Here is a 16,459-nt window from a genome sequence, read left to right as displayed (position 1 = left end):
CACCTAAATCTGGATCTAACCCTATGTGTTTCTTCAGGGCATTTGTGGGGAATAGCAAAGTTATTATTTTTAACGGATTACATGAGCCAAGGTTTGCTATTTTTTTTTCTATAGAGGAAGTGCTCACAAATGTTAATAGGAAACCCTAGTCGCATGTTACTGGAATCATGGATCACAGTTCAAGTGCTTAACAGCACAATCCTATGCATATTTAGACAGGAAAAAGCCCTATAACTGCCAGCATTCCTCAGCTAGCATGGCTGGGAGTTGTAGGACTTTTTTCTGTCTAAAGATTCGTAAGACTGCACTCAAAGTCATTTAAATTTACCAACTAAGGCCTCCAATTCTCAATTCAGGTGTTTAATCAGACGTCCCATACTCGTACTGACGATTTTATGATCTACTAGTCATGTACATCCATATTAACAGGACTTAAAGTAGAAGATTAGAAAACTATATTTAACCAAGTACCCCTTTCATGTTTCAGAAAATAATTTTCTCCCTTTTATGGAACAGAAACAAACCATACTCAATCAACCATTAGAAAGATATTTTAAATTAAGTATTTTAATCTATCATAAAGCTGGAATAAAAAAAATGATTTTTTTTTACCTAAAATGCACAAATAAAGCAAATAAACAAAACCTCTAACTGTACTCTTCTTTATAACTTCAGCAGTCACAACATTTTCAGAGAGCAATCCTATGGTCCGTAGAGAGCATCCCAGGGGCCATAGGATTGTTCAGGGGGGAAAAACCCTTCACCAAGGTCTTACGCAGAGCTCCAACCTTGGGGGATTTTTCCCAACGTTGGAGCCTCCTTCATGGCTCTTCCCAGCCACCACAGAGGTTTCCTCTACAAGCTCACAACTCCAACCTCATGGGAGGGGGGAGGGGTGTGTGGCAAACATGCCAGTGGTCAGAGAGGGAGTCCAAGGGATCCTAAGTCCTCCCAGACCCCAATCATGTCCACAACACAGAAGGGAAATCAGATGAGCTCTGTGGTTTGTGTAACTGATTTCCCCTTTTTTGGTGGATGGAGAGAGAGAAATTCTTCCATCATATGTTTCATCCTGCCGGCAAGAGTCTTTTGACAAGACAGAGCTTCAGAGATCAACAGACCCCATGTCATTAGGGCTGCTCTCCTTTAGGATTGCACTCCTAATAGTTTGTCCAAATGCTAGATAACAGCAGATTGAGCTGTATCTCAATCTGATGAGAAATACTTAAAATGTGTTTCCCTTTAAATGTAATAAGGCAACTTATTATGGAAGACATTATCTTAAACATTATATGCCAACATTCTGCAGACAAATCTTCAGGTTTTTGTTAGTCACTCTACTGGTTAAAGACCAAACTCTGGATACTGGATTAATCAAGGGTCCCAAACAATCATGATATAGTGCAACATAAATCCAGCAGCTCAGCAACTCTTTATGTTGTTCCCATTGATCAAGTGACAAGTTGATTAATGTAATTTAACATGGGGTGGTGTTGGTAATGAAATCTATTCAGTGAACACTTAAAACAACCTTCCCTAACATAGTGTCCTCCAGGTGTGTTGGATTGCAACTCCCATCATTCCCAGCAAACCAACACATCTGGAGATACCAGGTTGTGGAAAGCTAACTTAAATCCTTTGGTTGCTAGGTTGCAATTGTAATCTTCATAAATAAATGACTAAATGCAAAGAGGAAGCTGCAAAGCTTAACTCTACATATGTGCAAAGCTACGTATTTACATAGACAAACCTGTATGCCCAGATTGTCTCATGCTAGCGTAATAGCCATTTCAAAAGCAAGGACAACCACCACATAATTGTACTATCATCATCTGACAAGTAAAGGCAGCACTGGCAGCACCTATTTGAAAGTTTGGCCATTTTTTGAGATTCATTTTTCAAAACTACAAGATAAAGTGTGAGCATGATCCAAAAACAGCAGGTTTGTTTTCAGTTGACAGACGTGTACAGAACCAAGTTTCCAAATTGAAAGTGACCAGAAACCAACAAAATATGAGTAGGACCCTTATCCTATACTTATTCAATCTAATATTCAACTCCAAGATACAAGGAAATATGAAATACAATGGGCTCATCTACACCAAGCAGGTATTCCACTATGAAAGAGGTATGAATTCCAAAATAGGGTTTACATAATCTAGCCAAGTTTTTATGGCTAAAGATTGCCATTCCACAAGATTCACTTCTTTAATCTGTAATGTGTTGGGCTCAAAAGGGCTTTTAAGAAAGCAACAGGTATATCTGATGATATACTGTTTAATCAAAACGAAGTTCATGAAAAAATAGTTAAGAATCAGACATCTAACTTACAAGAGTATTTGGTTGCAATAGGAAATACGAAATAGATGAAGTTTTCTTCTACTAGACCAACCAGTTTTAAAGATGTGCATCAGTAAGTGACAATTCTAAATGTATCACGCTCATGCATAACATTCAAAACAGCCCAGTAATCCCAAATTACATTTTATGTCCAAGGTAAGCATGGATGCTACAAGTTAGTCTCTGTTCTATCCATCTGTTAAGGAAGCAGGTGATGAATGACCCAAGAGGAAGTGACTAATACATTCTTACATTACACTGATGAGGAGAATGAATTGATCTATGAGGATGACAAAGGAGATTCCTCTATAATCAAAGGCAATTCTACATGAGATGCAATCCTTCTCAGCAGCATCATATCAAGGAGCGACAAAGCCCCTGAGAAGCAGCAGGAGAAGCATCCATTAGCATGTCTAATAATTCCAATCTACACACAGCACTTCAATGCAAGCTTTGCTGATTTAAAAGAAAACTGCCTTCCTTGCAGATTTAGGATAGAACTGTGAAAGGATTCTATTTAAAGTCAACACTATTGTACACTGCCTAGGGCAGCCTTCCCCAATCTCATGGCTTTTGGACTACAACTCTCATAATCACGGACTACTGGCCATGCTGGCTGGGGCCAGTGGGCATTATAGTTGAAAACATCTGGAGGGTGATCTAAAGGAATCACATATTTGAGAGGGAGAAGATAAGACAAGGACAAAGCAAAGAGATACAAAAGGACAACTGCAAACTTCCAAGAGATAAGGAAGCACAGCTGTGGGACGGAGGAAACCTGTACCATGAGATTTTGATGGGTTATTTGGAGAAGACGCATAGTTGATAGGGAAGTTTCTCAACAATTATCACAGTTTTGCTTGTAGAACTATATACTTGCAAACATTTCAAAAATGACAAGTTAGGCTAGCAGAGAGATGTGTAGATTTCCATAGCTAACTTTCTCCCTTTCCTCCAAAGATATGCTTACCAAGTGAGAAACATGGCAAATGACAGGAGCTCCCTGGCTCACAAGAGTTCACCTTTTCGCTACGCTGTCCTTTACTATGCTTGTACATAACACAATATTCCACAACTGGTTTCCTTTTCATTTCCCCCCAGAAATTGTGTTACAATCCTCAGAATATATTAGAACACATAACTCCACTTGACATAAATTGTTTTAAAACAATTGTTTGTTTTAAAACACCAATACATGTGCAGCAACAATAAGTCACACCTATTATGAGTATGTCCCTTATAGCATAATGCAAATGGTAATATAATGCCAAAAATGATTGATGAGACGAAAATATGGTGACCAACGCCAGATTTTAGCTGCCAATTTTAAGGAGTAAGATGCGCATTTGATTGGCTGCATGTGACGCAAAACAATCAAAATTTAGTAGCAGCCTTCAATATTAAAGAGTTTCAGTCTAATCAGAGAAATGGGCTTCTCAAATTTTGTTTGAAGTTTGAAATATTTATTTATTTAATACAACTGTGAAGTGCACCCTTCATCTTTCAGTTCAGATCAGTTTGGTTACAGGCAAATTCCTTCATCTTGCTGAGAGTTCACTCAAGGAAAGACACACGTGTGTTTATTGCAGCTTTCTCCCAACCCCCAATCCACTCCTGTGTCAGTTGCATCTGCTTTAGGCAAGGGAGTACTTTATCTTGGTATAGCACGGAACCCCAAAAACTTGAGAAAGAACTAAATGGTTTTATTTTGATGCTGTTGTCTTCCCCAAGGTATACAGTACCTTGAGGCACATTCACCATATAGTCCCCAGCTATTAAGAAAGAGGAGACATATTGAGGTACAGAGGAGCCTAAAAACACGATTGCTCAATTTGTTTCAGCAGGTGTCTCCTACCTGTAACCAAGTGCAAGAATAAAACTGGAGGCTATTGCCACACACTTTGCTGGATGTGGGATAACACCCTGAACAACCAGTCTGAAAGGAATTGGAGTTTCAATTCTAAGGTCTTAAGGCCAGTTCCCACACAACCCAGGTGTTCAGGTTACATGTGGTGGGGTGCGGTAGTGAGCCTCATATGGGCCCTGGTTCACATTAAATAAGGGTGTCAGTGGGGGGGGGGATATGCATGCTTGAGACTTGCTCTCACAGCCCCATCATAGGTATCGCCTACACACCCATGCTGTGCACAAACAGATACTTAGAACTGCTTTGCATGTAAAAACCAATATGGCAGCAAAATGCTCTAGAGGGGAACTAACACATCTTGCTGCAAAGGAGGTGTACACAAAAAACATTAGCATTATACAAGAAGTGCAAGAAAAGTAAGGCACTTGTACAGTGCTGCTGCTTCTTTATGTGAAACCAACTAATTGTTTATTTCCTACAGACAAAACAAATGAGTGAGCGTATGCATTACGCTTTGCATCTCTAGTATGAAAACAAACAGACCAAATGGTTCATCTATCTAATTTCCATCAGGGATCCATACGCAAACTGAGTTATTTCTAGATGTAAACTTTAGTTTGTCTTTGTCAAACTATTTTATATTATTACAAGATTCCAATTAGCCTACAGTTAACTTTATACGCATAGTCATCCCCAGTCTCTCAAAATAATAAAGTTTCTAGAACAATATACAATTGTGTTTAAGATAATATGAGTGAAAAGATGCAGAGATCCTATCACAGACAATGAATGTAGAATTTCACAGGTAATTTGGAGTTCACACAACAAGACAAGCTTCCATATCAGAACTATGATGCTGTAAACTTCTCATACACCACAAGTGTTCATCTCAGTACTCAGATGTCAGGATGTCAATAATACCCATACAAAATGGTAAATTGAGCAACAAATCACAAATAGAGCAGCAGCAAATACTGCTGGATAGAGCAGGAACACAACAAATGGCATTTTAAAGGTATCCCCCCACCCCGCTAAAGAGGAATAAGCTATCTTGCTTAAGGCACGTACAGCCAATCCTGAACATATTTACTGAGAAGCAAGCCCAAATTATATCATCAAAAATGCCCTGACTTTTCACCCCTTGAATGCAAAACAGTCAATGCATTAGTTAATTGTTTTTCATCTGCAATCCCTATGATATCCCATCCTCATTAACAAATCCATTGGTGGGAATTTTTATTTTCTCAGCACTCAGACCATGATATTGAGTTACCAGCTGGATGTGATTTCTGCTCTTGCCAGGACACCTATTGAAACCAAGATGATGTGTGTATAATTATTATTGGCGGTATTTTTATAGGCAATTATTGGTCATTATCCGTCCAGCCTATTCTCTTGCTCTATTACCCCATGCCACCCAAATTGATTTTGCAGTGTTAGAGAGAGCACCCTCATGGAACAAAAGCCTAGCGTCTTTCTTTTGTTATGGCAGAATTGGAAATATACCAACACTGGTGTTTGATGGGGCTAACACCAATAAGGCACTAATAAAGAGTTTTCGGGCACAATCCTATACATATTTAGACACAAAAAGTCCTACAACTCCCAGCATTCCCCAGTCAGCCATGTGAGTTGTAGGACTTTTTTCTAAGCATGCATAGGATTGTGCCCTTATATCCCAAATCACCTTGGAGGAGTGTGCGTGTGTGCAGGGGGGGTAGGGAGTATCACCTCCTTATGCACTTCCTGAGAAGTGTTTCCACAGGAGCATCACACTTTTTATAAATCAGAAAATTCCACCCCCTCCCCGCAACTACACCTTGTTGTCTTAGCTCAAACAATTAACTCAATCGCCTCTCTGGCTAGCTGCTAAAAATGAATTTTTAAGTTATTCGGGTTCTGAAAAGTATTGTTTTGAAATGGAAAACAATTCCCACCCTCAAATATCTGGGAGACAATAGTACATTTTCTTTATTTACTCTCAATCTGCACTTCCCAAACGAGGAGGTTTGTCCTTTGTGCTAATACAAAAAGAAAAAGGGGTGGCACATCTGAACTTAAGAGGAATTGATCTGTCTTGTCTTTAAGAGACCACCCAAGAGGGGGTTCCCCCCCCAAAGGGTTACTACAAGTTGATCATTACAAAAAATGGTTAACCTAGATTTGTCCTGAATCCTGTTTGGTTAATGATAGTTGCCTAGAAGAGAAATTTAGAATAAGTAACTCCAGTCTTAACCAGTGAGTGTTTTAGAATGGAGAGTTGTGTGATTAAAAAAAAGGTGGGGGGACTCCAGAGGAATTACAAGCAGAAGAGAGAATCCCGTAGAGAGCCTCCCCCCCATTGCCCCCCCCAATGCCAGACCTCAGATAAACAGCAACAAAAGGATAAAACGCCCTTACCTCATCATTACCCTCCCAGGCTTTTATTTTTAATTGCTTGTTTTGTTTCTGGGCGGATCCTGAAGGGGGGGGGGAGTAAGAAAAGGCCAATTAAAAATAACAAACCCACTGACAGATAGGCACTACGTTTGATTAGATGCCGCCGTCCCTCTGGACAGGATAAGGGCGAGGCGTTGCGGGCTGCAGCAGAGAAAAGATCGCCCCCCTCCCCTCCCCACAGGGGGAAACAAATGCTGTCGTCAAAGTAGCCCGTTTATAGCAGCAGCAGCAGCAGCATGTAGAATGGACGCCCCCTGCACGCCACACAGACGCACACCCTCCCGCGCATGTGAGTGCTTTGAGGGTCTGTGCCAACCCCACACGAGTTCCTACACCCAGCAAGGCGCATGTCCCAGTTTCCCTACCTCCGGGGCTGCAGCCTCTTTCCCAAGCCGCGTCCCCTCAGCAACCCTTCCCGCTCGCTCGTTTCTCCCCGGGGGTGTGAAGGAGAACAAGGCTCCTCGCCGCCTCTCCTTCCACCCCCCCCCGCCCCCCGCCCCCCCCAGCTGTTCTCTACGCCAAGGAGCCCCTATTGTTTGCCTCGGCTGCGCCTCGCACAAAGGGACCTGTCCTCCCTCCCACCCTCTCCAAATGAAAGAGTTCTCCTCAGAGCTCCTCCGGGCACCTTGCGGTGCCTCCCGGGAGTGAGGAGGGGCGCGGGCAGGCTACGGCTTCCGCCGCTCCAAGGTGGCCTCGACGCTTTGTAATCAGATATTCCCCGTTTCCCACCAGCCCAAGGGGAAAACGCACGCGGCGGCCGGAGAGGTGGAGGAGGGCGACTGTCCGACAATACCCAGTGGAGGCTGGTGGCCCCAATTTCGGTAGGGGTGTGAATCCATTCTTGGGTTGGTTCTGGCTGAAACCCAGAATGGATTCACGGCCCCACCGAAAACGGAGCCACCGGCCTCCACTGTCCCCACCTCAACTACCCGCTAGCCAGCCAAGTCCTTTCTCGTGCTCACTCTCCCCTACCGCCCCACTCCCACATCCTCTGCCTAACTTTATGGTTCTCAGAAGCAATAAAAGAACAACGAAGCCTGCATGGCTACATTTCCAGCTGCAAGCACCCTGGATAGATCAATCCGTCTGAAATCGAAGAGACATTAATACGTGTCTCGTTCTCCAGACAGTTTCTTTTAAAAGTGTGTGGGGAACAAAAAAAAAGAGAATCAAGAGGTCTCTAGATCTCATTTCTGAGGTTGGGGGGGGGGAGGGGAACGGGACCACAAAATCGAACTGCAGCAGAAACTCGATTATATGAACACGTCGCCAATGCACTAAAGCACCCTGGTGAGGGACGCTCTCCAACCTTCTCTCACACACTGAGATCGTGTCGCGAACGCGAGGACCAGCTCGCAACACCCGGCAAAAGAAAAACTACCAAGAGATACGAAAACGAAATAAAATCCTGACAGGGGGTGGGTGGGCGTAGAGACACACACAGAGAGAAGAGGGTATAAATGAAGGGGATTCGCGAGGGCGAATCCCAAGAGAACCAGCCCGGCTTGCATCATGACATGGGGCTGAAGGATGGTGGTGGGAACTGTTTTTTAATTTAGCCGTGGGAGAAAGAGGCATCCATTCAGAGTCCTTTCCTCCTTGCTGCTTTGCATTCAAGATGCGCAGCAAAGCCGGGTTCTTCCTCCTCAAACCCACCCACTTACTCCATGCTCCCCCCCCCCATCCCGGTCATCTACAGATGGTTTACTTACTAGATGCAGTGACAGGGATGTCGGGCAAAGCCACTGCGAAGATTTGGGGGGGGGGGGGCGGCGGAGAGCGAACACCGTGATTTCGAGGAATCAAATCGGCGGCGGTGCCTTTGGCGCACCCTTTATGCCCTTCCGTCCCTAGAAAACGAGGGTGACGCTCGCCACCGCTGTCCTCGTCGCGGGAATGAAAGGAGGTACGGGGAAGGGGGCGTCCAAAGCCCTGCCAGCGCCTCGGCTTAAGGCTCTCGCCTGACTCTCGCGAAGCCCCACCGCGCGTCGGCTCCGCCGATCAAGCGATCTCACCACCCGATGACCTCCTACCTTGCTGCCAGGTGCGGGGAACGCTCGGCCACCGCCTCGGCTCCTCCAGGGACGCCGGCTTGGCTACCCAACTCGCTCAGAACAGCGCCGCCGCCGCCTCCTTCTCCTGCTCTGCCTCCTCCCTTCGCGCTCACTGCGGCCAGGATCCGGCAGTCAGAGCAGGAGGTGGAGTCACCGCGCAGGCGCGGCGTTAGGCGGGGCTGCTTCAGGTAACAGCACCAGCTTGTTCTCCCAGTGGGACTTAAACCAGCCCAAAGGAAAAGAGACCGCGCAGCTGCTGCTGCTGCTGGGCTTGGTAGCTTTAGGTGCTGCGACCCTAAGCTCACTTACCCGGGAGAAAGTGCCATTGAACGCAATGGGGCTTACTGCCGCGTAGACGTGCGTAGGCTCGCGCGGCACGTGTCCGCAAGCCTCGGGTAAGTGCGATGCAAGGAACGGGCGCGGCAAGGACGACAGAGCCTGGGTTGTCCGTACAGGGCAAGGGCTGCTCTGTTGGAAAGGCAAGCCACGTGGTCGTCGGCGCACAACCGAGCCTCGACGATGCCACGTGGTGTGCGGGAGAAGCAGAGGCTAGGCACAGCAGAAGCGGGCTTGGAGCCCTCAAGAGTTTAGGCAAGATCTACACTACTGCTTTAAAATGGTTTATAACAGTAGTGACAACTGTTGGGGCCCACTCCATATGCAGTTTCCAAAACGTTTTCAAAGTGTCACATCCTCCTTGGTGTAGATCTGGTTAGACTGTGACAGCTCCCAAGGCTAACATGACACTATATGATCGAATTCTGCCTGACTTCCCTTCACATAAGTTGTGCCCTGCAGACTGGGAATTGGAACCCCCACGTTCACTGCATGCACAGATGAAGTGGTGGGTGTCCGAGATCAAGGCTTCCTTGAAAAACAGCGTAAGATTGCATGCAGTGGGTTGTGTCCAATATTAGTCTAACTTAAGTCCTGTTCTTTTCAGGACTCAAAGCAGGACTAACATTGGATCCAACCCAGGCAGGATCTACACTACTGTTTTAAAACAGTTTATAATGTTATTGACAACTGTTGGGGCCCAGGGCACACTCCATAGACAGTTTTCAAACTGTTTTCAAAGTGTTATATCCTGCTTGGTGTAGATCTGGCCCCAGAGAGCCCTGGAGAGTCTGCCTTGTTAATCTGTTGCTACAAAAAGAACAAAGCCTTGTGGTATTTTAAGACTAACCTTTTTTTTTTACAACATAAGCCATGGCCAGCCATCCCATGAGGCAAGGTGAATTCTCCACCTCAGGTGGTGGATCTGGAAGGTTGGTGGATTGCAGTCCCCTCACTGTCTTGCTGCAACAGGAAAGCAGCCTGCACAGCTATGTGTAGCCACTGCTGTCACCACCTGCCCTGTGGCAACTGCTCTCTTGCTACAGCAAATGCCACAGTAAAAGAGTGTGTGGTGCAACTCTGTCCTGGAAGGCCTGCTTCCTAAAGCCCAACAGATGTGGAATTGTTCAGGGAAAATTGCATGAAACCCTAGATAGTCTATGAATGTTATATTATACAGAAGTGAGACGAATCCTGATATTTAGAACTGACAAAAATCCATACTCAAACTAAGCTCTGGTTTGGGGTGGCAGGGAAACGTATACCTTTAATGTTTATTTTAATATTTACAAGCGGTATAACTGAAATATGTTAACGGATAAGTCATTAACGTGAAGATCCAAGTAATTTACAGTAAAATTGTATGCAAATTTACTCTAATATATATGTACAGAACTGAAACCTTAAAATGTCAGTTTAGTTGTAGACTTACTTGGTAGCCTGCCAATTGTCTCTGAAGCTCAGGACTGCAGCTTTAAGACAGAAACATTGATATGGATAAGGATTAATATGATATGGACCACAAAATAGTATATGGCCCTGTTCAGACAACATGCTAAACCATGATGTTCAGCGTTTCGAGCTAAATATTATGGCTTAGCATCTTGTGTAAACCATTCCTGACCATGGTGGCTACATAACCATGATTTAAACATGCTCACTAACCATTTGCTGCAAATAGTGTTTGCTGGAGCAATGGGTTTCCCTGGAAAACCCATCATGCCAGCAAATGCTATGGGCATTGCTCTAGTGGTCACTTACACTAGGTCAACGTAATTTACATTAGCGGTCGTGCTGAATTAGATACTGCTCAGTGTGGGTATGCGATGGACCAACCCTCATCGGTGTGTTTTCCCCCTGTGCCACAAGCCGTTCTTTTGATCTGAGCACACCAGTGTAAATGACTACTTGACTCAGCCTTTCCAGGTGTGTTGGACTACATCTCCCTTTAGCCCGAGCTCTCCTGATCGGTAGATGTCAGTTCTTGGGTGACAGCGGTTGCTATGTCTAAAACAGGGACAAGTCTCAACTTTACATGAGAAAACAGATATTTGAAAGGGGACATGAGGGAATACAGCCTGCAAATTGATCCAAAGGAGTAGAGGTAGAAGATCCAAATGGTAGGAATTTGAAGAGGAATGGTGGTTAAAGGAAGGAGAAACAGGAATAGGATGTTAGAAATTATTATATAATGTAAAGGAAATTATCTTTAGATATTAAGTTGCTTGGTAGTTTAAATTATAATTAACATGCATTCCTGATGTTCCACTGTTTGCTCAGCTACCTGATTCTTACATTTATATATTTATTTGTTTATTTACAATATGTATATACCGCTTCATATCTAAAGTAGATTTCAGAGCAGTGGACATAAGAATAAAACAGCAAAAAAGATAAAAAGCTTTAAAAAGCAAATTAAAATTGTTCAATTTAAAATAGAATACCAATAAAAACGGTGGATGGTCAGTTGAGGAATGCTTCCTAGAAAAGAGTTGTTTTGAGGGGGCACCGGAAGTAGCACAGTGTTGGTGCCTGCCTGACTTCTAGAGGCAGAGAATTCCAAAGAGAAGGGGCTACCACACAAAAGCTCTTCTTCTGGTGGACTCCAATCAGGCCAAAAGTCCATGTGGAAACACAAGGAGCATGCCCTCCAATGACCAGGCAAGTTGGTAAAACCTCTGTGAAATATATGGACAACTCACATAAGAATAGAGGATCTTATCAGACCAACTTGTTAGTCAGAAACTAACCGGCTACCGGGGCAGAATTTCCTATTATAGCTTCTCCTCATTAGCCCATCTCTTAATAATCTGTAGGCTAGGAGATTTCACAAGTTCATTTTCATTCCCCGCCACTCTAATCAAGGACTGGTACTTTGGTGCAATTTGATCACCTTGCCCACATGAAGTTTGGGTGCCCCACCCCATCTGATGGTCTCAGTAAATGGTGGATGACAATTTCATTTCAGAAGGCTTTGGGTCTTCTAGGGAGATAAGCCATTTATCTGAAGGTTGAGTTTTATCTGTTGTACCTGCCTCTCTTTTGGTTTTCTTGATATTACTAACTTATTGTGATTTTAATCACAGTAAGCTGCCTTGAGTAATGCATGTGCATTAGAAAAGAAAAAGTAAATGTCTTAAAGTTAAGTGAATAAAATAGTGTTCGAAGTCTTTTATCTCCACTGTTGTAATAATAAACTCACATCTTTCCTGCTCCAGATGCCTGAAACAGGTTATACATCTCAAAAGGGAATCAAGCCTCTGCTTCTGCTTCTTTACTGTTTGAAGCCGCTCCAAAGAGTTGCTTATTTTTGATACAACTGGGAATAAATCCCACTGAACTCAGTAGACATATGTAGAACTGAACTGTTAAAGGGATAACTACCCCCAAATACACATGTGCACATGTCTCACTCAATGCTGTGTGTTCTGTATGTACTTGAGTACAAAGATGAGAAGATGAGAATGAGAAGAAGCCTATGGCAACATTTAATTGCTGGGTTATTATGAACTGCCCTGATATGTTTTTGATGAAGGGTGGTATATAAATATTTTAAGCAAACAATCCCATACACTCCACTCTCCCAACCCAGGTCTACTCAACAATGCCACTATCTAGGCCTTCCTTCCCCAAGTATGTGCCCTCCAGATGTCTTGACCACAATTGACCACGCTGATCTAGCCCCTTACTATCCCGTCCTCTCCCATTCTACATTTTGATATATTTTACTTTTCACTATGTTATACTTTGTATTGGTTTTTGCTGTATCTTCCAGTGATGTAGTGGTAAATTTTGAATTGCTGGCCCTCATCATGACAAGCCCCATAGCCAGGACTCCAAGGATAGCTGAGAAATTCAGAATCTGTGTTGATCCATATCAACAAACCTGTTCTAGCAGTCTTCTTCTCCAGCAGGAGCAGGTCTTTTGTAAAGCAAATGGGTCTTAATTGCCCGTTTATGCCACCCCAAAATATTATTTATTTATTTATTTATTTATTACATTTTTATACCGCCCAATAGCCGAAGCTAAAATACTTTGCATCACAATAGCGATAGCTCACAACAACACTCCATTGTTCCTAGCTACTGTGAAGATTGCAGCTAAACTAAGAGGGAAACAAGAAATTCTGCAGGGGGGGGGGCAGATTATATCAGCATCCCTGCTAATGGAAATGTTGTGGCACTGTGTCCCTGTGAGTCCTGATTCCACTATATCACTGCCTCCTTCAGAATCAAATCCTCTTATCATAAGAACAGCCATCAGGGTCCATCTAGTTCAGCACTCTGTTCACACAGTGGCCAACCAGCTGTCAGCCAGGGACTAAGAAAGCAGGACACAGTGTAATAGCACCCTCCCACCCATGTTCCCCAGCAACTGGTGCACACAGGCTTACTGCCTTGTATACTGGAGGTGACACATAACCATCAGGGCTAGTAGCCATTGATAGCCTTCTTTTCCAGGAATTTATCCACCCCTCTTTTAAAGCCATCCAAATTGGTGGCCATCACTACATCTTATAGTAGTGAATTCCATAATTTAACTATGCACTGTGTGATGAAGTACTTCCTTTTATTTGTCCTTGATTTGCTACTAATTGGCTTCATGGGATGACCCTGGGTTCTAGTATTTTGAGAGAGGGAGAAAAATGTCTCCATATCCACATTCTCCATACCATGCATAATTTTGTATACCTCTATCATGTTTTCCCTTAGCCTCCTTTTTTCCAGCCTAAACAATCATAGGAACATTATTTGATCCAGTCATGCAGGTGAAGGTCACCTTCTTATCACTAGACTCTGATATAATCTACAGAGCTAATAGTTGCACTGCATGACAGCTGAGACTTCACACTGCCCTAGCAAGGGATGTGCAAATTAACAAAACACAACCTCAGCAAAGGTCTTTGAATTTCATCTTGAAGTTTGATCCAACTCAAGTCCATATTAGATTGTGGGCTTTGTTTTTTTTACTTTTCACATGAAAATCCATGCACATTTTTGTGTGTATTTTTTTTTTATGAATGTACACATCAGTTGTGTCCATCTATGAAATATACACATTCTTCTCCCACTGGTTAAAGTGTATTTGTGCAGATTTTTCAGAAGTACCTTTTAAACACATTGTTCAAGTGTATTCAGAGGGGTCTGCAAATCACACAGCAAGCTCAGAAATGTATGGCATCTGAGTCCGTGTTCAGCCTGGAAGGTCTGATCAAAAATGAACTGACATGACTGTCTCATACACCCCTACCTTTACAGATACAGGAAAAACTCATCCCTGTGAGAAACTGCCATCCAAAAGCTGTTGTGTTGCTCAGTCAGTAGTGGGGAACATGTGGCCCTGTAGATGTTGTTGGATTGCAACTCCCATAATTCCTAGCCAGTGTAGCCAATGGTGAGAGATAATGGGAGAGGCGGTCCAGCAACATCTGGAGAGCCACATGTTGTCCATCTCTGTGCTAGATGTTAGGAAGCAGGCAGCCTACTCATGATCTAGCATAGTGAATTCACACATATCATCCACCACAAAATGACAACATAGCAAATGTCATAAAGCAACTGCAACATATAGGAGAAAGCAGCCAGAAATCAGTTCGCTGAAGTGAGAAGAGTGCAGGAGTACTGTTCACACTCCCTAGAAACAGCCTCCCTCAATTCAAAAAGTCACTTAAGATTTTCAATATGTCAAAGGTCTTAACAAACCCAAAAGAACACAGAAAAGGAATTGTACTTCTGGAGTTGAAGCTGCTATTGCAGTTTCTGTTCTTGTTTTCACTTCAATATCCATATTTCCCTTTGATGTCAACAGGTTCCATATAGACCAAACCTATTTGCGTGGGCAGGAACGTTTGGGATGCAAATTAATGCTGGAGATAGGAAGATGAAAACGTGCTATTCCAGATTCAAAATGGGAGGGGAGCACCTGTTGCTGGGTCCACCTTTGCAAACAAACTACACCCCTACATTTTAAAAAAACTTGTAGATAGTCACCCTGATCCTGACATTTATTGTGATTCGGTCTCCCACTAATCCCCACGCACCCACCTGCAGCTTTCCTCATTTAATTATTGGCACGGAATTGCCCCTTCTAGTCATGTGAGCATTGCAGCTCTTAAGTCATGCAGAAACTCTGTGTACATGTCAGGAAATGAAGTGGATTGGGGTAAGTATTCAGTAAGGCATCATTACATTCTCAGCTATAATGCTTAAGGTATAAAGAATAAACAACAGTAGAGGAAAATAGGGGGAAATGCATGAATGAAAAATGAGTTTCTTTTATCCCTATTTATTTACTTGATTTCTACCCCGCCTTTCTATCAAAAAAATAGCCCAATTAAAATTGATTAAAACAATAAAATACAATATAAAACAATCAGAATAAAATTTAAAAAAAACAGCACCCAACCCACTTATACTTCAATAAAGTGGTCTTTGTCTGCCAAAGGAATGACAGCAAAGAGAGTCAACCTAGCCTCCCTTGGGAGGGAGTTCCACAGCCTGGGAGTGGCCACCAAAAAGGCCCTCTCTTGGGTCAGCACCGAACATGCCTCTGAATGTGATCTCGAAAGAAGGGCCTTTTCCAAAAGATCTTAAGAACCTGGCAGGCTCGTATGGGAGAAAGCAGTCTTTCAGGTAGCCTGGTACCCCTCAGGTATTCCTACTATCCCACATTAGAGTAAGAATGAAATCAGAACAAGAGGAACTTATAACAAAACATTGTCATTTAGAGCTATGCCCTCTTCCAGGATACTCCGTTCCATTTGCCCTTCCTTCTTTTTTCCCTCCTCTCACCATCCAACAGTTAGCTTTTCAGTGTGAACCAGGAAATGACCTCTTCAGCCAATGAGATGGTTGTCTCTTCCCTTTCTATTCTCTTCCTCCATCTCCCTTTTCCAGCCACTCCACTCCATTCTTCCTCCCACCCAGGTTTCTGTTCTCCCACCTCACAGGCAACTATTCATTCCAACTGAACATACTCAGTTTTATTGGCCTATTTGAGATTCTCCGCCCCTACTTCCTTTAGGGTTTTTCTTTTCTTCTTTATATGAAATTTGAATTAATTTTGAAAAATATGTTTACCAAAGAGAGAAAAACAGCATACTTAAGCAATCAAAGTATACCAACATTTTGTCTTCCTCATATCAACAAAAATGGGCTACCATCATATTTCCAAGCTAATTATTTAAATTGGATAAAGTAAGTGTTTGAAGACGCACCAAAAGGTAATGTTAGATGGGAACAACACTTTGGTAAAATTGCTGTGGTGACATCCTAAAATAGGTCAAAAGTAATGAGAGGAGGTACAATATTACAAGTTATTTTGAGAGTTTGGGATCAGTATAGAAAGGAGTTACATGCTAAAAGTCTCTAATTTCTTCCCTATTTGCATGAAAAAATACGGTGTTTAACAAAAATGGGGGAA

The 16,459-nt window shown here is 43.1% G+C and overlaps 1 protein-coding gene across 1 annotated transcript in view; it reads right to left on the bottom strand.

Annotated features, from left to right (window-relative positions):
- The window catches only part of FHDC1 (FH2 domain containing 1), a 44,528-nt gene extending 37,860 nt beyond the window's left edge, over positions 1-6,668 (bottom strand). Inside the window, exon 1 of the mRNA XM_063135250.1 lies at positions 6,608-6,668. The gene's annotated coding sequence lies outside the window, so the exon portion shown is untranslated. The remainder of the gene's footprint in view (positions 1-6,607) is intronic.
- Positions 6,669-16,459: the final 9,791 nt, after the last annotated feature.

Source organism: Elgaria multicarinata, chromosome 10 (genome assembly GCF_023053635.1).
Source record: "Elgaria multicarinata webbii isolate HBS135686 ecotype San Diego chromosome 10, rElgMul1.1.pri, whole genome shotgun sequence".
Taxonomy (NCBI): domain Eukaryota; kingdom Metazoa; phylum Chordata; class Lepidosauria; order Squamata; family Anguidae; genus Elgaria; species Elgaria multicarinata.
This window is presented reverse-complemented; position numbering and strand designations above follow the sequence as displayed.